Source organism: Protopterus annectens, chromosome 12.part0 (assembly GCF_019279795.1).
Source record: "Protopterus annectens isolate FY-2018-M chromosome 12.part0, PAN1.0, whole genome shotgun sequence".
Lineage (NCBI taxonomy): Eukaryota > Metazoa > Chordata > Ceratodontiformes > Protopteridae > Protopterus > Protopterus annectens.
This window is the reverse complement of record NC_056746.1, coordinates 1417460842-1417486607: the sequence shown is the minus strand read 5'-3', so window position 1 is coordinate 1417486607 and position 25766 is coordinate 1417460842.

Below are 25766 nucleotides of genomic sequence, written 5' to 3'. Positions count from 1 at the left end.
GATCTCAGTGGCAACACTCAGATCTGCTCTGAGTTACAGCACAATGACACTAAATATACAGAACCAACTGATATTGCCAATATCCTGGCAGATAGGATCAGTGCTAAGTTTATTCCCCTCTCACCCTCTAAAGGGCCCATCTTTATATCAGAAGAATGCAAAGTTCCTGTAATCACGGCTGCACAGGTAAAAACTTCACTCTCCAAAGCCAAGAACACAGCATCCATGGGACCTGACAACATCCCAGGCTGCCTTCTACATGAACTACAGAATGAACTGGCACCTCACCTAAGTGCCATGTTCAGTCATAGCCTCACCTTAGGCTTTGTGCCCATTGAATGGCGCACTGTGACAGTTATCCCACTCCACAAAGGGGGGGCCACAACAGACCCCAGGAACTACCGCCCCATTAGCCTGACGAGCCTCGTCTGCAAGGTCATGGAATGTATCATCATGGAACTCATAAACAAAGACATTGGAGATCTCCAAACCCTGGACCCCACACAGTTTGGGTTTGTAAAAGGCAGATCATGTCTCCTAAACCTGATAGACTTCTTTGAAGTAGTCACCAAAGCCATAGATGAGGGTATGGTGGTTCACACAGCCTATCTAGATCTCACCAAGGCGTTCAACACCACCCCCACTCTGGAATTATAGATAAACTCACTAAACTAGGTATAAATCCCTATGTCACAAGATGGGTTGCCAACTGGCTTACTGAAAGAACCCACACTGTGAAAGTAGCAGACTCCAAATCAGACTTCAGACCAGTGACAAATGGAGTACCACAGGGTTCAGTCCTGGGTCCTCTCCTGTTTGGTATCTACTTCTCTGAAGTACAGGCTAACACAGAAGGTCTTTGGCTAACTAAATTTGCAGATGACTGCAAACTAGGAGCCATAATTGAAACTCCTAATGATGTGGACATCCTACAAAAGGGCCTCACTGAGACAGATGCCTGGTGTCAAAGACATGGCCTCAAGCTCAATGCCAAAAAGTGCATTGTCATCCCCTTTGGTAAAAATTCTGTACCCATGAACTACCACATAAGCGGTAGTCTACTTAACACCGAACGTGCAATAAGAGACCTTGGGACACAGGTGGACAGTAGTCTCTCATTTGATAATCACATTGCCAAAGTGGTCAGGAAATCCTTCTACATGGCACACCTCATCACAAAAGGTTTCTCATCCAGAAAAAAAAGAGGTCATTGTTCCCCTCTACTTATCACTCATTAGACCCATTATAGAGTACAACACCCCTTTTGGTATGTACCTCACAAGACATCTGCAACAACTGGAAAGGTCACAAAAATACCTCACAACAAGGATTACTGGCCTCAAACAGATGCCTTATGCAGACCGTCTCAAAAAACTCCAGCTTTACTCCGTCTCATATCGCCTACTCAGAAGCGATCTCTGCCTAACATACAAAGCTATGTCAAACCCAGAGCTGTTGGACATGCTCCACTTAAAGAAATCCCAATCCCTCCAAGCTACATGCTCTATGGACCTAAACCTTGTCACCACAATAAACGGAACATGCTGGAGGGATAGATTCCTGTCCCAGAGACTTCCCATACTCTGGAACAGACTACCACTCTTCAAGAAAAATCTTGATGATTGGATGGGTAACAGGAAACTCATCCCGGGGATCACTTCTGTGGTTCTGCTTGACAGGGGCACAGGAAAATAATTTTCTTGGGTGCCGAAAGCCAGGGTACATTTTTGGCTAGGCTTGTATAGGCCCTAGGGCCAATAGCCTAGTACCTACCTATTAACCTATGAATCTATGAACAGTTATGGGACATGCCATGGAGATTACTGGGCTACAACTCTCCCAAAGATGTATTTCACAGTGGATGACCTCAGCAAGCTTGCCATAGTAGGGCTATGGGGAGGGTGGTGTGTGTGCATGGGCTATAACCCATTCATCTAGAGGTTGACACACCACATGAAGGCACACACAGGGTCATATTTTACAGGTACGTGTATACAGCTGCTAGCTGACTACTTCCATGTGCAGTCATGCTGTTGCACAGCTAGCACGTGCACCACATAGCCTGTAATTCTGACAGATACCGGTGGCTAGTATCTGCATTGAGTGACATCTGAACCGCATGTGGTTGGGGCCCTTTGGCTGTGTGCTGTGTGGGACAGGCCTGGATAGCTTCTTTTCACAGTCACCCTCTTCCACACATCTATGTACGTCTACTTTTGGCTTATTAGAGTGTGTTGCCCTTACATATATGTCTGTATTCCTATCCACTGTGTGTACAAGGCATGAGTGGTGCATACTGAGGAGTGTCTGCACTAACATCTGTGACTGCCATATATGTCTGGTCCACTGGTGTTTGAAGACATGGCCTTCATGTGTTTAAGTGTGTGAGCATGCCCAGTATGACCTTTCAGTATGTTGTTGACTGACATTGCCTTCATTTCTCTAAGTGTGTGAGCATGCCCTGTATGCCTGTCTGTATTTAATGTGTGGATTGAGTGCAGATAGCTTGTACTGCAGCGCTGACCTTTGTGTTGTACACCTACAGGTAGCATGCTGTTTCTGCAGGGTATCTGTCGATCATTTGGCATTGACTGTTACTACATTTCTGCATAGGATGGGGGGGCACAACTGACTATTTCTACATTTCTACACAGGATTGGAGGGGCACACCTGCCTGTTACTACATTACTACGTAGGATGGGGGGGCCACATCTGACTATTTCTACATTTATACACAGGATTGGGGGGGCACACCTGACTGTTATTACATTACTACATAGGATGGGGGGGCACACCTGACTATTTCTACATTTCTACACAGGATTGGGGGGCACACCTGACTGTTATTACATTACTATGTAGGATGGGGGGGCACACCTGACATTTGTACACATTTGCTATGACTGTACTGGTATGTCAGGTACTAAATTTCATCCTGTAGTCTTACCTAACATGCAGACTAGAGGCATACCAGTGTACTACAGATGTTAGCTTTGGTTGCCCTACATATTAGTGTCTGACTTCCTACCCTTCAGCACTAACATCCCACTGCCTGACCTGCTGTAGTCTGTCTGTGTAGGCCTGGGGGGGGTGAGGTTACACATAGATATCATTCAGAGGCCATAGCACAGGCTCTGTTTGGGTTTGTCTACACCTGTCCTGCTGGCTGAGACTTGTTGTTGGGTATGTGAACCTCCCTGACTGGCATGTGTGAGTCATATGGACACACATGTCACCCAGCATATTTCCTGCAGTGGGTTTTGTCACCCTTTAAAACTACTGGCTACTATGGTGACTACAGTATGTGTTACAGATGTCGTGGTGCCACTATGGGTGTCTACTTTCTGCTGCCATAACATTCAGCCACCCAGTTCCCTTACATGCTCACATCCACACCATAGATACATGTAATGACACATTCTACTTCATTTGGCAATTGGTAGGTTGATTGACTTACCTTGTGGGTGTGCCAGACTGGCAGAGGGTGCTGGAGGGCTGTCTATGTCAGATGCACATAGTACACTCCCTATACATGGTTGAGCACAGGTAGTGTCATGTTTGGCATCCCTTTTACTGTATGTGTGAGTCAGAGAGAGGTGTCATTCCCTGGGTCCCTACTGTGTCAGTGTATGTGCTATGTGTTGTCTCTTTACTGTGGCCTTGGCATACTGGGCATGCTTCCGTCTGCCTACTGGGGCATGCTCAGGTTGTTCCTTCTCTGAGTCACGCTGTGCCTGTGCAGGACTTGGCATTGGTGGGGGGCTGTGTGGCCCTACCCCGTGCTGTTCCTGCTGCAGCTGTTTCTGCAGGATCATATTGTGTAGCTTGGCACATACCATAACAGTTTGGGTACATGTAGCTGATGAGTACTGCAAGGCTCCACCGGATGTGTCCAGACACTGAAACCATGACCTGAGCATCCCAAACACATGCTCTTTTATAAGTCTTGTCTGTGTGTGTGCCTCATTATGGCGTTCTTGTTCAGGTGTGTGTGCGTTTCTGATGGGTGTCATCAGTCACGGCTCCAGTGTGTAACCAGCATCCCCACTAGGTGACCATAGGGATGTAGCCTGGCAATTCTCTGGTATAGCTGCATCAGATGCTAAATGTGGGAATCGTGATAGCTTCCAGGGCAACCAGCACACACATTCATTATAATGCTCTGGCATCACAGATGACCTGGCAGTTGATGGAGGGGATGCCCCTGCGGTTGATATAGGCCCTACCCTGATCACCAGGTGGTGCTTTGATGCATATGTGCATGCAGTCTATAGCACCCACTACCTCAGGGTATTCTGCTATTTGGTGGAAGAAATGCATATTGTTGGCCAACACCTCACAGGTGTTGAGGAAATATATGTGCTCACTGGCATGTGCTGACATGACATCCAGGAACTGGTGGAATACTCTGGATGCTGATGCCTATGAGATCCACATAATATCCCCAGTTGAGCTTTGGGAGGTACCTGTGGCTAGTATTCCTAGGCCTACACATACCTTGGTATCCACTACTGGGATGGGTTCCCCTCAGTCAGTTTGGTATGTCAGGTGTGGCCAGCACAGCTCAACAATTTGCTGTAGGAGGTCCCTGTACACCCTAAAATGCTCCACTATCTCCAGCTCATGTAGCCCCTGGTAGGTTACCCTGGGTCTGTACATTCTTCTCCGTCTCCTCACTGTGGGTTGATCTGCAGCATTCACATCCTCCCCACCCTCAGCCTCTTGCACATGTTGTTCTATGTTGCCTGCTGCAGCCCCTCTCATTTTGTAGGTTTGTTTGTTAAAAGTTCCCCGCTTGTATACATCAGTGGTGTAGAGTATGGGAAAAACCAGAGGGGAAGCTGTTTGCATAGTTTATAGTAGTGTTCTGGGCTGGGCTGGTCTGCTGCCTGTGTAATTGGCTGATTCTGATACATTTCACCTGCCAGCTATGCTAGTTCTCCTTGATTACCTTCCTACTGCTGTTTTCCCTTCCAGTTGCCGTCCTGTTTAAGCCCAGGGGCACACTGCGCAAACAGAGTGCTCAAATGTGCACAATGTTGCTATTTCCTGGTTTAACTTTATTTTTCTTCCTTTAAAACCCAGTGTGCAGTGTGCACACCTGCTTAGACAATGTAAAGAGTGCTAGGCAGATTCAGACACACACCCTAGCTTAGCTGTGCTAAGCTAGAAGCAAACCCCAGCCACAGGGCTCCAATCTGCTTACAGTATGCCTGACACCCCCCCATGATGTCAGCTAACTCCTAGGCTTGCACCAAGCTATTCCTACTCTTACACTGTTGGGACCTGACTAGCATGCTGGGGAAAACTGGGATTCACTATCATTCCCCTCATTTGCATAGGATTGCCTGCTAATGCATAGTCACATGTCTCACACTGAGCCTCCCCCTTAGCAACCACTACTCACTGCCCATGTTGTCTTCTGCCTGACATTGATTTCCATGGCAGAATAGTGATTTTAGTGAGAATGCTTAATTTAGGCTTATTTTGTTATTTTCTCCCCGATCCCGTTTGCACACTGGTGCCCTATGGATAAACAGCTGAGATCGGATAAAAAAAAATAAAAGTTGATTTTTTTTTTTACTGTTTGCAATGCCAGTGGCCTTATACTTGACCATTGCCATGCTTCCTGAGTGATATGCAGCCTTTATTTGGAGCTGTCACAGCTCCGTTTTGGATTTTGCAGAAATGTACTTGGTTACTAACCGAGTACATTTCTACAGATTGCACTAGTCCTGCACAGCTGGTTGCAAGCTTCCTGGATCACAATTTCACCTCATTTGCATGGATTTCTCCTGCAAATGGGGTGATTTTCATACAGGGGCCTAGTCCATGCAGGATTAGTGCAGGAGTGCTTGTGCACATCACTGCAGGCTGTTCCTAAATTGCACGGCAGACATAGAGCTCCTGCACTAATCTTGCATGCTGTGCAAGGCATAGAGAATCTGGGGATTAAGTGTAAAACTAAATAACAAACTGAAGCCATCCTGAGGTATAATCCCCACACTTGAATAACGTTACAATTCAAGTGTTCCTTCTAACTCAGCCACAAAACCTATTCTTCACTCTGACTATCTAAAATATTAACTCTGTACAGAAAATAGTAAACTAGTTTTTATTAATGTTTGAATTATAATTATAACATAAAGGCATAAACTTTAAATCCTAAAGAGAAGTTGTAATGAAAGATATGAGAATTAATAGCTATTCTCAAAACTAGTAAACTTACTTTATACAATGTTATGGATTTTAACTTCATTATTAAAGAAAGAAAAGGTAAATTTATCATGTTTATATTTAACAACAATGAAATGTACTTATATAAGATTTATATTACAACTTTTGTTAGGAAGATTAATTAAACTTATCCACAAACAATCAGATATACAATAAGGAAAAGAAAGGAAAGTATTTTGATTATAAAAAGGAACCAATAAGGAGCTCATAGGATATATTGTTTAAAATGCCCTCGTAGATTTCAAAAGTAAAGCATCTTATAATATTAAAGGAAGGAAATTATTTAAGTAATAATAAGAAAATTAATTCTCAATTCATACTAAAAAATATTTGAGTAATATTTTCATAAAAGAATAACAGCATAAGATTGATCTTATGCATAAAATCAGAACAGTATAACTCAGATCAAACATATAATTACTAAATAAAATTAAATCATAAAATATTAGCACTCATTGCTTTCCCTATGAAAAAAAATCAGAAATTAAGACTGCATTGAGGTTAAATATATATGTAACAAATAGTATATTCATAAAGTCTTGTATAAGTCATCTCATTAAATTAAATATAAGCCCCGCTATAATCATTTAAACTGAAAATATATATTGGAGATTATTTATAAACATTTTTGACACCTTTTTATATTATTTAGTCAAAAGAAAAACAGTATAGATACATAAAATCATTGTCCCCCAGATTCATGAAGCTCAGCGCAAGGCCGGTGTAAGGCCTGCGCTGGCCGTGCGGCGTATATATGGTGTAGTAGCGCCATATGCATATTAATGAAGGTGCGCTGCCACCACATCCACGTGCATAGGACACGTGTGCGAGTGCATGGGGCGTTACTAAGCTGCGCCCGGAGGCGTGTCAATGTCGGCTGTCGATGAGCAACCTAAACTGCTGAATATTATAGTCCGCCTGCAATAGTAATCGCACCTATCAGTGTCCGTGGATAATGAAATGTATGCAAAGCATGCAAGACAGTTCCCGGCCACACAAAATGGAGAACCAAACAGAAATGCACGCAACACAATATGAGTTCCCGTCCATGGAACAAATGATATTTAAAATCGTGTGTCTGTAATGTACTGCACTGTAAGTAGGTATACCCAGTGGAAGTGAAGCACATCATGTCATCCCACTGCCAATACACACGTCTAGCCCCATGGGCAGGGTCACCAGCAGCCCACAGTGGTAGTGATAGTACACAGCTGGGCAGTTGTGGCTATAAAACAACCGTAAAGAAACCTGACAGTCCAAATTGTATACCAAACACACACAAACATATGTATATTAAAATGTGCTATACACATGAACAGGAATGTAACCGGCACATACACATAGGATGCTATATGCGGAACTGGGATATCCAAAAGCAGAACCCATGCATGCAAATGCAATATGCAACAACCCCTGTATAGCACATAACCAGCACCCATGTCCGAATGTCCACCAAATCCAGATACCAGCCTTGCGCATCCGTACACCTACACATAGCGAGTATTCCCCATATGTAGTAGGAAGTATCGTCCTAGGCAGTGTCAGGATTGCAAATATGTATCCCACATTTGTAAACATCCCATCACAGTTACGTAAATCCAAATGCCCGCGCGTTCATGTTTTGGCCAAATGTGTGTACATCCCGCGTGGGATAAGTAACCTGTTGAAACCTCAGAGTTGTTTACACGCCACGGTGTCTTGTACTGTACACATCTGGACAAAACATGTATGTGTAGTCATGGTACTGTTCAGTTTCTAGACAGACATGCAAAACATACTACGCAGGATGGAACAGCTGTCCACCATGCAGGTCTCCCCACTAGGGTTGCCACCTGTTCAGATGCCCAAGGTGGGACATCCGTTGTAGAAATGTGAGAATTTGCAGGATAAAACATACCCCCGGCCAGTGCAAAGGACAGAATTACACTTGTATGCCAAGATAAAAGCTTATTTCATAGCATGTGAATAGCTTATGCTATCCCAAATAATAGTTATGTGTTCCAGATACAAAATACCTGTATCATGCAACTAATAAAGAAAATAAGAAATATACTGTTGTCTTAAAATCACAGGACATTTGCCATGTCTTAGGTTTCGTTGCAGGACACAACTGTCCAAAGTGGGACTTCCCCTCACAAAGAGGAACAGGTGGTAACCCTACTCCTCACTGAATTATCGACAGTATATATTCAACTCAATCACATACCGACACCACCTCTCAACCTATTACAGCAACAAAATCTGGACAAAGCCTAAAAGGATGGGTGGACAAATAGGGACAGATGTAATTACTGCTCTCACAAACTTTGAAAGTTCACAGAATAATAGTATGTACATTAGCATGAAATGTTGTGAAGGATGTGGGGTAGTCCCCGAGTATTACAGAGGTCCGTACATTTATACTGTAACAAAGCTTCACATATGTTGACCGTACTACTGCATACCTGTAGTTAATTCATAGTCAAGTCATGTGCAAAATAATAATCCTCGTATGAATGAATACAGGAAATAGTCAAATGTGAATGGGAACACCACTCACCGTGGATTATGTATTGTAACCACCCCCACCTATATTATGTATTGCCAACATTAAAAGCTGCTGACAGGTGCCCAAACACCTGTGTCTGTAAACACAGATAAAATGTTTAAAATGGACAAACCCTGTCCATGTGCTTTGTCTGACATTTGAACACGGTCAGGGCAGTTCTGTTCACCAGGTGGACAAGCCTAAACACAGATCACCACATAAACACCCTGACAATTAAAGACCTGTATGTGTCAGGACTATAAGCCTTGGGGTTCTGAATATCCCTGCAGTGATTAAATATGCAGCTTGGGTCTAGAGCAGTAGGGAATAGGGAATGTGTAACATGTAGTACCGCATTTTTCCCAGCAGGAGAATGGATGCCTGTGTCGTAAGTGAAGTGGTGAGGCATATGTTAATGTAGCTATGTACTATGGGTATGCATATAAATGAGTCAGAACACCAAAAGTATAGTGGTTACAGCATCCGGCCAATGTGAATGCAGTCCCGGTCCAACTACGACTACAGCACATATAATGTGAAAGTGTAATGAATGCGTCTGTGCTGTACAGACAGTTAAATATGTAAAGGTGAACGTGTGTTTCGCATATGTCCTTTAACCAGATTACAGATAATTTACTGGTACTGTCACAAGTAATAAAGCCCACGTAAGCACAAAGACTTAGTAAACATATGTAACCCACAATAAGGATATGCATGTGCGCCTGAGCGTAACCCACAATAAGGAAATGCAAGTGTGCCTGTGCGTGTGTGATCCACTCACAGCATAGTAAATGAATGCTGTTTCCCCCACGTTAGATATACATGGCTCAAACCTGTTAACCCCGTAAAGTATGAAACCGGACAAAGGCATGCAAACTACCAGTACAAATAGGGACAAACCCCAGATATGTGCCAGAACAAACATAGAAAGTGGATAGAATAATGGGTGTGTCAGTAGCATGGATTCTCTGAAGGGTATGCAGTCGTAACCTGAACTGCTTGCCAGTATTTCCCACCGTAAGTCTCAAATGAAATGCCACTACATTGCCAGATAGACACAGGTTTATGTAAAACACAACGAAGATAAAGAGGCAACCAGCTGTACACTCTGCGACAATCTGTACAGTGGAAAGGTATGGTATGGATATAGATATATGTGTATACACATAATCCAGAGACGTAAACCAAAGCAAGTTATGAAATGAGGATTGTACATGTATATATGTATACACAACAGGCATATGTCCCGTAGATATGACATATGTACATGAATAGGCCACGTTATAGCTAATATGGGTAGACAAACAGACATGCACGAAAGGTGAATAAACCACTGCCTTCCAAACCATTGGCCAGAAAGTGACAGTCCAGCAAGTTCTACACTTTAAACATGCATATAGGTGTCCATTGCAGGACCCCAAAAATTGATCCATACGTAGTGTCAACCGACATTGATGCAAAATAAGTGACTTCAGCAAATACGATATAGCTGTACATGCAACAGTAGCAGGTGCAAGGGTGATGACACATGTGTCGATGGAATGTATGATGTACGAACTGATATCCGGAGAGTGGGGAGTGCATATAAGTGTCTCCACACTTCAGTACCGCTCACATTAAACATGTGTAATGGGTACTGTAGAGGGTTGTCAGGTATGGGAATCATGAGTATGCAGAAATGGGCCTAGGTGTTGTTTGGCAGAGATTTCATAGACCCGCCCCGTGGGAGTGATGTGGGTATAGCACACTCCTATATTCTCAATGATGGGGCAAACCATCCACTGGATATTGCGTAAACCATTTTGGGAATATGTAGGGTCCTATATCAGTGTCATGTAGGCGATATTAATGGATGGACATGCGTACGACCAAGATGGTAACCATAACTGGCAAATTGTCAGAATAGGACAGCTGCACTAAGGCATAGTACATGAAATACAAATAGGGACTATATTAGATATACCCCAGACAAAGTCAGAACATTGTGAGAATACTGGCGTAGCCAGGAATATGAATGTTATGAGTGTTACTAATCATGTAATGGAAATGTCAGTCACTATTATCTAACCGCACAGTTCGTAATGCCTTGCCAGCAATTTACCAGAAAGGCACATTACTATGACAAATGTAACAAGGGCAAAGGTCAAATGTCAGGGCGTCTACCCATAATGTGTACAGGTTAGGGGTATGAAGGTAACCTGTCCAAAATACATGTACAGAACTAGTGATACTAGGTGGACAGGTGAGAAGAAACACATCAGGACAAATGAGAAAACATGTACAAGTCATACGCATGTACTCCGACAAATGTGAATGACAACGTATGCCCTGTGAATGTCAATGTGGAAGGTTAATAGACACAAAAGTAATGTGTCCCTCAGGGTGTCATGCAGTGTCACTGTAACAATGTCCAGTCCCCCATACTCGTACGTGAGCTCTGCCACTGACAGAAAGCGCAAATACCGGCGCACATATACGGTACATGATAGACTAATTAGTGTGGATAAGCAGCTGTTGGCCTGTGTGAGGAATACAACTCTCTGGGTGGGTGTGTCCTGCAATATAAATGTAATGGCATATGGCCTGTGATGCTGCCATACAGTGTGTGTATTGGTGTCAGAAAGTTGATATCTTGTATCAGACACATACTCTGCAACTGTACAGATTTACGCAGAATGTGCAGAGTTCTGCCTCATATGTTTGGTGTGTTCCACGTAACATCAGTACCATTCTGGCACATTCCTGATAACTGAAGTCATGAAATAATGACAAACATGTGATTAAGACACCAAATCCATCAGAAAAGCCATACTAATGCAAAACATATTATTGTGTCAACTATCTACGTTTGTAAGAGCAACATGTCAATACTGCCCCTATGTGTCCCACTATCAGATAAGGCCTTGTCCAGAAGTTTGCTCTAGGAGGTGGAGTGGTATGATCAGAAACAGATACATGTGTGAGGAAACAGCATTATCGACTGCAAGATAACGCAGAAGTTATGAAATGTGCTGCAGTAGGACATTCAGTACTGTCCGCAGGTATGTTCTGACATGTCAAATGACACAGCAGTCTACATGAAGTACCTATAGGGCTGTCACCTTTACAAATGATGATAGTGGGACATACCCACAGCCATGCACACAGCACAAATAGACATACACACAGCAAAACTAGGTCATGATACATGAAGCCTCCGGCATGTACGAGTACAGTGAGAGTACAGCAAGGATAGATGTCTGCCAAGATATACAGCAAACGCCTGTAAGGGCATGTAACACCACCCGTAACATGGACGTTGCATGGACAATGTTGGAATTTGCAACATACCCCATTGGTATGTGAAAGCTATGCAAATATGCGATACATGAAACAGTCAGCTGTCCATGCAAGAGCAGAGTTATGGGCAGAAAATAGATTTTTATATATATATATATATATATATATATATATAGAGAGAGAGAGAGAGAGATACAGACATACACACACACACACGTGGTAGGGCTGGTAATCGAACTTACACATTACTACCCTATCACACTACAGCGTGACGCATTTACAGAACGCGCTACCGAGATTACTAAACACAGCAGACCCACAGGCATTCTACTAGGTGCGTGTCAACATCCACAAAGACAAAGATGTCAGCAGGATATATCCATGGTGCGAAGCATCTAAAAGCATAACCTGAGTCCCCAGGCGGACGGGAGCATGCACACACACACACACAACCACTTGGCAGGCCTGGGAATCAAACTTACACCTAACTAACCTATCACACTACAGCATGACGCATTTACAAAACGCACTACCGAGATTGCTGAACACAGCACTCCCAGAGGCATACTTCTAGGTGGGTGACATCATCCGCAAAGGCAAAGACACCGATAGGGAATGTATGTGTTGTGAGGCATGCAAAAGCATTACTGGGTCCCCAGGCAACTGCAAACACACACACTTGGCAGGGCCAGGAGTAGAACATACACCTAACTACCTTATTACAGTACAGCATTACGCATTTACAGAACGCGCTATCGAGGTTACTGAGCACAGCACTCCCAGAGACATACTTCTAGGTGGGTGACATCATCCGCAAAGGCAAAGACGCCGATAGGGAATGTATGTGTTGTGAGGCATCTAAAAGCATTACTGTGTCCCCAGGAAGCTGGAAACACACACACATGCTTGGCAGGGCCGGGAGTTGAACATACACCTAACTACCTTATCACACTACAGCATAACACATTTATAGAACGCGCTACCGAGTTTACTGAGCACAGCACTGCCAGAGGCATACTTCTAGGTGGGTGACATCATCCGCAAAGGCAAAGACGCCGATAGGGAATGTATGTGTTGTGAGGCATGTAAAAGCATTACTGTGTCCCCAGGCAGCTGCAAACACACACACACACTTGGCAGGGCCGGGAGTTGAGCATACACCTAACTACCTTATCACACTACAGCATTACGCATTTACAGAACACGCTACCGAGATTACTGAACACAGCACTCCCAGAGGCATACTTCTAGGTGGGTGACATCATCCGCAAAGATGCTGATAGGGAATGTATGTGTTGTGAGGCATGTAAAAGCATTACTGTGTCCCCAGGCAGCTGGAAGCACACACTCAAACACTTGGTAGGGCCGGGAGTTGAACATACACCTAACTATCTTATCACACTACAGCATTACGCATTTACAGAATGCGCTATGGAGATTACTGAACACAGCACTCCCAGAGGCATACTTCTAGGTGGGTGACATCATCCGCAAAGATGCCAATAGGGAATGTATGTGTTGTGAGGCATGTAAAAGCATTACTGTGAAAACCAGAAAGCTTACCCAAAATTAGGGTATTAACAAAAAACAATAACTCCACGGCCACTGCACACCAAAACACCAGGCAACCTAGTAGCAGCGATAACTTAGGAACAAGGCAAAAACTTGTTCAAAATAGCAATAATTTTAATTCGAGACTTAGCGTTTTCACCTTACAAGGCATCATCAGAGTCAAATGGTGAATGCACCCTCCCTCAATTTATACTGAAAACAATTACAATTACATATTGAACAATTAAAAAACAGCCAATGAGCCTTCAACATTAAATAACATCCTCTTAACTCATAATGGTCTAATAAAAATCAACTATAATTCATCAAAAAAATATAATGATGAATAAGAAATGCATATAACTTCCACACAATAACATTTCTGATTCTCATTAAATCTAAAATTATTATAAATATGTATACTCATATAAAAAAGATAATAATGTATATCATATTTGTCACCATAATTTAGTTGATGAAAATTACCCAGAAAAACATAAATATATATGTAAATATAAATATAAATGCACACTTAAATAATATTTTTAAAATATGTATTCATAAAAAACTACATATACAAAATTTACAAAACTTGTGATCTGTGTATCAAGAGTGGCTTGATAGAAATGTAGTCGTTAAGACCCGGGTACTTCATTGCATTCAATCTTAACTGCCATTCTGTCTCCTTCAATGCCACCCTGTTCTTAACATCACCACCCTTTTCTACATGTACCCGGTCAATAACAAAGAACACAAATTTCTTAAAATGATTACATTTCAAACTATGAAGATACAAAGCATTATGGATATCTTTGTTTTTTTTTAGATCTGAGGTGCTCAAGAATCCTGTCTCTAAGTCTACGGGTTGTCATCCCAACATAAAATGCATCGCAGGATGAACAATTCACCACATATACTAAATTCCTGGAATTACAGTTGCATATTCCTGGACAAGGTAAGGTGTACTGAAAACCTGAAATGACCACATAAGGGCCATCAGCAATGAATCTACAACTTTTACACCTTCCACGTTTACCCATCCTAGACCTAGTGTGTGGCTTACTCCTTTCCAAAATAGCCTTCAAATTTTCACCCCTACTATAGACTATCACTGGTTCATTACCCACCACCGCCTTCAAGTCATTATTCAAACAGTAATCCCAAACACTTCTCAACACCGCACACAACTCCGAAGACTTGCCATTGTACTTCATTATAAAACAAGGTCCCTTTTTGCTGTTAACACTTGTCACTACATTAACTTGTGAGGCCTCCACCTCCAATGAATCATCCCCCCTCAAAATAGGAGAATAGATTGTGCGTCTTTTCTTAAATATTTCCTTTTTCATGCTTAACAACAACTTGATTGGATACCCATGCTCCAATAAGCATTACTGCGTCCCCAGGCAGCTGGAAACACACACGCACACACACTTGGCAGGGTCGGGAATTGAACATACACCTAACTACCTTATCACACTATAGCATTACGCATTTACAGAATGCACTACCGAGATTACTGAACACAGCACTCCCAGAGGCATACTTCTAGGTGGGTGACATCATCCGCAAAGGCAAAGATGCCGATAGGGAATGTTTAGAGAGTGAGCAGTCTGAAAGCATACTATTGTCCCAAGGTAGATGTAGACAAACACGGCAGTGCTGTCATCGGGCCAACTAAATATCTACGGAGCACTACAACACGAAATAGATACGGGATGCACCACAGACAGTACACCCTTCGAGACAGCAACCAGTGTGTTCAATGTAGGCATCCATCGTGACATTGAAAATGGACATCTGTTGCCTGGATGACCACCATGGCTATACAGGATGTCAATGGCCATGCCCACACGCTTAGTATCACACGCCTGTTTGGAATGTACTGTGTCCATCTACACAACGCGTACTGGGCATGCTCACACACTTAGCAGTTGCAAAGGGCCGTCTACCATGCACACGGAGTCTAAACACGGAAGGGCGCAGTGTGGAATGTACTGTGTGTCCATCTACACAACGGCGTACTGGGCATGCTCACACACTTAGCAGTTGCAAAGGGCTGTCTAGCACGCACATGGAGTCTAATCACGGAAGGGTGCAATGTGGAATGTACTGTGTGTCCATCTACACAATGGCATACTGGTCATGCTCACGCACTTAGCTGTTGCAAAGGGCCGTCTTGCATGCAGATGGAGTGTAAACACGGAAGGTCTCAGATTGGACTGTACCATGTGTCCATCTACACAACAGTGTACATGCACTGTACTGTGTGTCCATCCACACAACAGCATACTGGGCATGCTCACACACTTAGCTGTTGCAAAGGGCCGTCTTGCATGCAGATGGAGTGTAAACACGGAAGGTCTCAGATTGGACTGTACTGTGTGTCCATCTACACAACTGTGTACATGGACTGTACTGTGTGTCCATCTGCACAACAGCATACTGGGCATGCTCACACACATAGCTGTTGCAAAGGCCTGTCGTGCATGCAGATGGAGTGTATACACAGAAGGGCACAGTACAGAAGGGCACAGGAAGGTATAACTGTCCTCACACACAGGACGGTCACACATGCAGTAACCTGTACACACACAGCTGCCATCACAGCTGTCACAGGTGCAGGTCACACACGTACACACTGCAGTGTACACTGTAGCTGTCAAGTCATCACCATGTCATCGGTGCAGCACTACGCAGCCTTACAGTACCACAGCACCATGTGACACATGACCACTGGGCTGTACAGAGGTGTACACCAGCTGTGCAGAGTACACATGTGCCAACAGGGATCCAACAGGTGCTATGCATTGCAATGATACCAGTATACATGCACAGGTCGGCTCAAGACATACCACGGCCCTTACACAGCTGTGACACCTGACTGTTGCTGTACACCAATGAACACACATCTGGATATGTCATACATGTGATTGTGTGGATGTGTGCATGGACTGCACACACAACACATGCATACATAGCCTGTGATATACCTCGTGCATAACAGTGGCCTAATCAATGCTACACACACAAATGGAAGGTGGGCCCATGTCTCTTGAATGCCCACACTACAGGGGGTAGCAGTGTTGACCGGGACACATACCCCTGTACTGGTCGCCTGTGACACCCGTGATATCATACCACAGTCCATGTGTTATGTATGTCAACACACATGTCCAACAATAGCAATGCATACAAACATGGCAACAGGAGACACATGTGACATCTGTACTGTGCATGCAGCAACCATGCATGTGCAGTGGCCGATGTCCGTACCATAGTTGCACCAACCTACAACATGCAGTCGCAATGCAGACCCATCATTGACACCTGTATACGGTGACATACAAACAGCACATATGGAGGGATGTGTGTACATAATGTGGTGTACCACCTGTGTAGATGTATGTGTGCAGGGGTGGCTCACAGTTGTGTCACACACCATCCTATCATGCCATGTGCAAACAGTACGCTATGTCGCTGTTACATGACGGTGCTGACATAATGCATACACAGCGGTCAGGTGTTACCAACTATATGTCACATGGCACCTGTAACACCTACAACCTCCCATGTGCATATAGCAGCACATTTGCCAGATATAGTGTGGGTACACATAATGCAATCAATACCGCTGCATGTCTATCAAACGTGTCATCATATGGCAGGTGTATAATTCCCAGTACTGCCATGTGTGTCTGAATGTGTGACCAGAGATGCCACATATCGCAGGGAATATGTCCCAGTTGTTACACATCCTTGTACACCGTTGTAGAGATCTGTACATACATCAGTGGGGGAAGCATGACGTCGGCTGGTGTGGTGCATCACACATGTCTGCTGTCCGTATACACAAGTGTGGTCACCACAGTGGGTGTGTGTGTCTGTATGTATGTGTGGTGCTTGGTGTGAGGGTGTATGCTAATATACGGTGAGAAATGATCCCTAACCCCACGTGGTGACTAACCTGTAATGGTGATGTATTGCACTACCCTGTTGATGCCATAGGTCCCAGCCATACTGGCTACATGTGCATGTTCCTTCTCTGTGACACGTCGTGTGGGTGCATAGTACTGTAAGGGTGATGACCACATAGGCAAGGGTCCCCACCTGCACACTATTGGGTGTGCATTATAGTGGTGTACACCCCGTGAATGTGGCCATGTTCCTGTACTGTTACAGGGTCCTACTGCTGCACAATGTGGCCTCCAGCTACCAAGTGTCACCTCACAACATCATTGGCCAGACCGCTGTGTACAACCCCTGCACCATGTCACCATACCTGTAATGTGTCCTGCTATGTATGTCACGTCTCTGTCCAGTGTTGCCTATGGCACTGACCACATGCGCCAGGTGCAGTATATGTGCGGACATCTGTGTCATGTTGGTGTTTCCAACAGTCAGGTTGAGGGTACATGTAGCATGCTGATATTGCCAGACGTGCCTGTGAGCAATCCATAGTTACACGAGGGGGGACTGCAAACACTGCTACCTGTAGGCACATGCAAGTACACCATAGGAGGGAACCAGGGTATCACAACCAACATGGTGCTACAGATGTAACCGAGACACATACCATGAACACATCACAATGCATGCTGCACCTGCACTACATGGTATGACTGGTGCATGCCGACAGTACACAACCTATGTCACATACACATCTCTCAGTATTCACACACAACCACTGCAACATACACATCCCTCACTATGCATACACAGGTAATATCACATACACATCTCTCAGTATTCACACACAACCACTGCAACATACACATCCCTCACTATGCATACACAGGTAATATTACATACACCTCTCATTATGCTGTTCACCCTGTGCATCAGAATATTTGTGCATAACCCTGCACCGATGGTGTGGATGACAGGGATGCGGCACAGGCTTCATCATATGCACAGGGTGATATGTTTGCCAGGGCATAGGCTGCACCAATGGATAACATCATGTGTGTGTAAGGGCTGGTGAGTTGACTGGACATGTCTGTGCAGAATGCATGTGGATGTTGTGGAGCCCTACAGTTGTGTTTGCTGTGTGCGTGTATGTGTGTACACAGTTCTGCCATTTGTGAGGCCTACACGGGGTATAATTGACAGCCCCAGATTGTACAGAGCATGTTGTACAGCTCACTGTGTCTGTCCACGGCCACGTGACCTGTGCCTGCCTCGGGTTGCATGGGCACTACCAGGTGGAGGTACAGAGTGGCTACTGTCCGATGACACATGTCCGCTGGAACTGTGTCCCCGCTGAGAACGTCCAGGGCCACGTTCACATGGCCTGCTGTGTCCTGGTGTTGACAGCGCAGAACTAGCTGCACTGTTACTGCTACCAGCACTATGGGAGCAGGCATGTGAGGTGTTACGCTCACGTCGACCTACACTAGGTGGTGTTGCCGGCCTACGTCCACGTGGCCTACGCCTCACTCCTGCCAGATGTTCCAGCACAGACAGCTCCTGCTCGCGGATTGCCATGCCTCGGTCAAGGATTCCGACCATTTCACCTAATCGCCTATCCAGAACATTAGCAATCTGCTGTTGAGCATTTGCCAATGCCTGGATGTTGTCATTTAGGGTATGGATAGCAGCCCTCATTAGCAATCTGCTGTTGAGCATTTGCCAATGCCTGATGTTGTCATTTAGGGTATGGATAGCAGCCCTCTGCAGCCTCTGCCCTTCTTTGTTCTGCCGTTCAGCACATGCCTGTGCCACCATTACAGTCTGGAACATGCGTCTGGTGATACCAGCTGCTGCGCTCTGTCCTGCAGGTGCATGTCTGCCAGAGGTCCTCCTACGAGCAGCACCAGCCACATGCCTGTGTGGCACATCTGCAGTCATTACACTGACACCATGGTGTGTAGACACACCTTCTGTAGCCACCACACGTTCCTGTTCCACGCTAACAGACGCTGACTGTCCTTCCTCTATGGCTGGTGATGCGGTATGTGTTGGCAGAACTGTGTGCGGGGAAGAGGGGGACATAGCTGGGATGGTAACCATTGGCACAGATTCAGCCCCTAACAACCCTGCCTGTACCTCACACATATGTTCATCACCGCTGGTATCTGTGGGGACACTAACATCAGATGGACCGCAGGAGGGTAACGCACCTACATCACCTGTGAATGCAAAGAAATACTGTAAAGTACAATAGACACAGACACACACACACACACACACACACACACACACACACACACACACACACACACACACACACACACACACACACACACATACACACACACACACACACACACACACACACACACACACACACAAACACAGACACACACACACACACACACACACACACACACAACACAGACACACACACACAAACACACACACACAGAGACACACACACACACACACACACACACACACACACACACACACACACACACACACACACACACACAACACACACACACACACACACACACACACACACACACACACACACACACACACACACACACACACACACACACACACACACACAGACACACACATGCATGTGATTTGCCAGATGGCATGCAACATGCCTGCGATACAACAGAGAGCATGCAGCTCAGAAATTAATAGTGTTAGTAAGCATACCTCCTGGGGTGCACACTACAGCAACAAAGGGTTTAACAGTGGGGTTCCCCCAAAAAACATGTTTTGTTGCATGGGATGGGGGGGGTTACCCCCATTGCAACAGGTAAGTACAAAATGGCCTTTATGGACTGACATTATTTGCTGAAATTATTTAAATGCATACCTTTTGAAAACAATGTGTTTCCGACAATGGGAACTTTATAATGGCTTCACATTTTAGGTTGAGTGTACCCTAAAGTAAATCAGTTAAGGGAAATTTGGCCCTTTTGGGGAAAGGAAAAGGGGGTTACCATCCCTACTTGTTACAGTTTGGATCCCCCGGCCCTTTTTGCCATTTTTCCAATTTTGGTATGGGATTTTTTGCTGTGTTTTCCCCTATAATACACCCCTTGCAAAAGCCAAAAAATTTTCAACAACTTTTATGTTTTAGGGGGTGGGATTGGTGACTTTCAGGAAAACTCAGTCTGGGACATTAGGTGGTCCAAGTGTCCCCAAACAGGGGGATAACAAGGTCACCCGGGGGTTAAAACCATGTGTGGACTGTGCAACAGTTTTTCCAACATCCAAGTCCTTGTGCCCCCCAGTTTTGCCATCCCCATGGCAAAGGTACTGTGGGTTTCAATTGGTGTATCATTCTTTTTTTTCACATGGGGGGCCTGTGTTGGGGGCCCCATATTTACAACAAACATAGGGTCAATGTTAATCCACAGGGTTAATGCAGCCAACGGGTTTTGGTATGTTTGGGGGGGGTATAGGGGGGCCCCCAAATTGAAAATTTTCCCGACGAACACCACAGGGTTGACTGTCAGTGCACATTTACCTGTGTTGCAAAATGCCCGGGCATAACAAAAATGGTTTCACTGTGGTCCCATACCGCTATGTTTTTTTTACTTTTGTGACACATGTTGGGTTTCCAATTTCATACTACAAGGGCCCCCCCATTGGTTAGAACCCCCCTCCCCGATGGGACAGGCTGGGGCCCTGGGGGTTCCCCCAATGGCCAGTACTTGGTTTTAGTGGGGGGGGGTTTCCCAATTTCCCCCTTGTTCCTGGGGATTTCGTGGCACCTTTTTCATTAATCCCTGATGGTACCTCGGTGGGGGGTTATGGCCACCCAATGTTCACCCTCCGAAGATTTACAGGGCTCCCCTGCTGGGCATGCTGTGGCACGGCAAACCGTATGGGGGGGGGGTTTTATCCCTGGGGGTATGCGGGGGTTACTGTAAACATTATGGGGGGTAATAGGAATATATTGCACATTTTCATACACACTAACTGAAGTTTTTTTGCAAAACATTGCCACATACTGTTTTGTTCACAATGTCAACCATTATCATTGGATATATACCAAAATGTGGTACCCCATTACAGGCAACTCCAGGCTTTTTGTTGGGAGCCCTCACGTGCACCCATCTGACTGCCTGGGTGTCCCCGGTACTCTGTTGTGGATGCTGGTTTGCCAACAAAACCGCCACCTTGGTTCTGTGAAAAAGCATGGCACCTGTACATGCATGTGTTTTGCCATATACATCTACACAGCACTGTACAACTGTTCAACATCCTGCCACGGATCGCCATTGCACATGTGATAGACATGGGACAATGGCTAGTCAGACGACATTCGCAGGGATGGTTATCAACCATAGCATTTCGGCACGGTTTCCAAGCTGTACAGACAGCCATTGTGCCACCCGGGGAAGTGCCACATTACTGATCCAGTCAGTTGATAGTACATCTACCATGCGTCCCTCACACCATGTATGACTGGGATGACATGTGCAGCTTTGATGGACAGGGTTGCATGGTATGGCGGGGGTATGTCACATATATGGCACAGGGGTCTGTCCAGCCTGTGCGATCCTTTTAAGGGGGGCTGTCCATGACATATGTCATAGATCAGGATATGGACATGTAGCATTCCCTCATCATGGTGTAGCAAATGTCCTTCTGCAAGGTAGACAGCATGCTGCATAGTGGAGGTGAGGGTGAAGGCTGGTATCCCCTCCATGCATAAATTTCCCTTACAGGTGGTATGTGATCCAATATTGGTCACCACAGTGCTGTATATGCCTGTCCAGTGATCTACGTGCTCATGGATGGCACCCTGACATGACATGGGTACCTGATATCAGTACCTAAGGGGCCTGGAGACGTCTCCATGTCGGGGTGCACTGCACAGCACCATCCCTTACACAGTGTCCATAATGTTGCCACAGCCTAGGTAGTAGTTTATGGGTACAGGGATGTTCACCTAGCGGTGACACTGCTGGTATCATCCATCAGACTGTGCACATATAACACACACATCAACCACACAGCCCATTCTGTATGTTGTTCACAACACTGACACAGCTATACTGATAGGTCATGGCCATTCACAGCCTTACATACATAGATGCCTAACATTTGTGTGGTATGGGCTACAGTGACGGTGGGGTACAACACATTAACCCTGTTCTACTGTAGCTGGCACTGGGGGCTGTGCACATGTCACTTTGCACCTTTTGTAGTTGTGAGTCTGTCAACAGGCCACTGGTGGAACACCCTGTGACATGCAAAGGTATTTGTAATCAAATATCCGTGTCTTGTACATCTGTACTGCTAACATCTACAGTGGTAATGGTTCATTGACATGCACACGATACTCAGCAGGGTTATAGTGCGTTGCCACCCTAAAAGACTGTCATCACCACGTGTGGGTTCATATTATCCAACACCCTATCTGTATTGTATGGTCATGCTAGGCAGTTGTTCAGAACTTGTGAGGATGTCATGAGCTACTGTTTAAAAGCACCCATTCCACACCATTTCCCACAGGTACACTGGCTGTCCTACACTTCCCAGTTTTTATGGTACAACAGCTGTTGTACACGAAACCCACATATCCTGTGGGTTTTAAACAGGCATGTCCAACTGTCAACCAGTGCTACTGCCTGTCTATATGAGGGATATGCCGGGAAAAAGAGCAATTGTCTCATGTACACATTCAATGCTCACCTCCCAAAAAGGGCACTACAGCCTGTGGGGATGCACTTCTGCACCCTGCGGGGGCATAGCTCACGGGTTTATATTACAGGAACGACTCATTTGGGGTTCTAAAAGGTGCATGTTCCTCAAGGTTCCACATTGGAAGGGTCTGTCACACATTCATTGTTGTAAATTGTTTCCCTTTAGCCATGGCTAAATAGATGGGAATCATATTAATTCATTAGAATATTTTTTTAATGAAAAACCAGCCTATTTTAGCCATCATATGCCCTTCCTAGTTGAAGCTGTTAGTAAGCCAGTTGTAAGTGTTCCACGTTTTGCCCATTTGTCAAACAGTATGAGGGTTAATGTTCCTCAGTTTGGGGACAGGAGGTTGACAGCTAGGGGGGGTAATGCTGTCACCAACCCTGACTGCACCTGAAGTCATTTGGGGATGTGTAACATTAACACACCCCACCCATACATAGTCTCACATGATCTACCCCCTCACACCAAGGACAATTTGGGCAGTGCTCCATACTCACTGTAGGCACCAGAGGTAGCCCCATCATGGAAGACAACATCACCAGCTTATAGCCCCCAGACTCATGTGTGCCCATCACATACAGCCAATAGTGGTTATAACATTCACAACACACCAGTCATAGATGACTCTGTAGGGGACACTGCAGTTCCACACAGCAGGCTACACAAGGCGGGTTTCATCTTGCTGTCGGTAACTGCTTCTGCAACATAACCTATGCACCCATGCCACACCTCACCAGGTATGTTTACTGTCATTCTCCATGTTAGTGTGACTGCCCTGTGATGCCACTTCACAGACTACGGGGCAGGGACATGCAATAGCTCACCAGTCTTATAGCCCTGAGGGGGGAAGCCCTGGGGGCATTTTGCATTCGTCCGGAAAGATACCACTGTACAAATGACTGTGTCACTTCAACAGTTGCCTATGCTCCTATTGTCATTCCACAGGCATCTGGTATCTGTCCCCTATGACTGACCTGGTCAAACACAATGCTGTGGCACAGATGACTTGCACCTGTCAGTCCTGAGAGTACAGCTGAAATCTAAGGGTGTTGCTCCTTCTTTACTACCTGTCTTTCACAGTTTCCAATAACTGTCACCCGCAGGACGGTAACTGGCAGGCACGACATGGGGTCATGTGACACAATGCTTGCATCTTCCTCTGTGATGCACGCAGGCAAGGCACACCTTATAATGCACCACTCAAACATCTCTGCAGTGACTGGGACCTGCCTCTAGGCTCTGCAGAGCACACCTGCAATGACAGGTTATAGACAGACCATACCTTTCAGGCACATACCTGGACCGGCACACCCACAGCTGAGGGGTTCCCATATCCCACTATGTTTTGCACACATCCTGGCAAGTTACTTAGCACAATGCATCAGAGGTGCTCCATGTGCAACTAACTGTGTCCGGGACCGCTATACACATTGTAACAAGCGACAGAGTCAACATCATACCCCACGGGTAACATACCTTCTATGTTGGTATAGTGGACAGTGAGCTACTATTGATGTGTGACTGACACTACCCCACACTTTACTGGGATAGCCACTCATGTACCAACACATCCATGAGTCATACCCTCCGCTCTGCTGGATCAACCCATACACACCACCTCCAAGACCTGCATTACCCTTGGCATGAACACTACCACCATGTGACTGGTGTTACACACGTGGGGTTATCCCCTCATTGGTAGATTCCGAACATATGCTATTCGACCCTGTTAGCCACACCCCGGCAACACACCCATCACAGCATACACAGTACATGTGTACTACAACACCTACTACAGACGCCCGCTGACAGCGGTTTTTAACATCATGACACCCGTGCAGATGGACAATGCACATACAAATGCTGACACATACCCCAGTGCACTTCATTAGCATGTACACAACTGCATGGATCATGCTATTCCACACAGAGCCATGATGGTACACACCAGATAACAGACGCCACTCTGGTGGTCATGTTCCATGGACATATGATGTACAACAACAGGTGTAGGCTGTTACACAGTGGTGTACATTCCCATGTGGGGTGGCTCACTGGTCAGCCTGGTGGGGCCACAGGGTCCCTCATCACATACCCAAGACTAGCTACATAAACATGACTGCCCACATTCCGGGTGTACCACCAGGCATTATGGTGGTATGTCAGTAGTCGATGGCAACACCCACATCTGCTGTCACATACAACAGTCACTCAGGAACATTGAAGACCCAGGGTTGTTGGCAACATGCTGGAGGATGGATTCAATGCTGACATTACACCCCCTCACTCACTACAGGGCCGCGATCCATACATGAACATTGTGGTATCCCTGTGGTCACACCTACACAGTACTGACCTACACTCTATATGTCCTGGGACACTGGCCCCATGTCACCTTCCAACGTCCCAGGCTGTGATGTCCACCAACCTCTGAATTACATGTCTCCCACTAGGCCACCATATTCAGTAATAGCCTTTTTCAGACACCCTATGGGTTTTAAAGGGCCCCTGGGAAAGGCACCCCAGGGCCCCGCATTTAAAA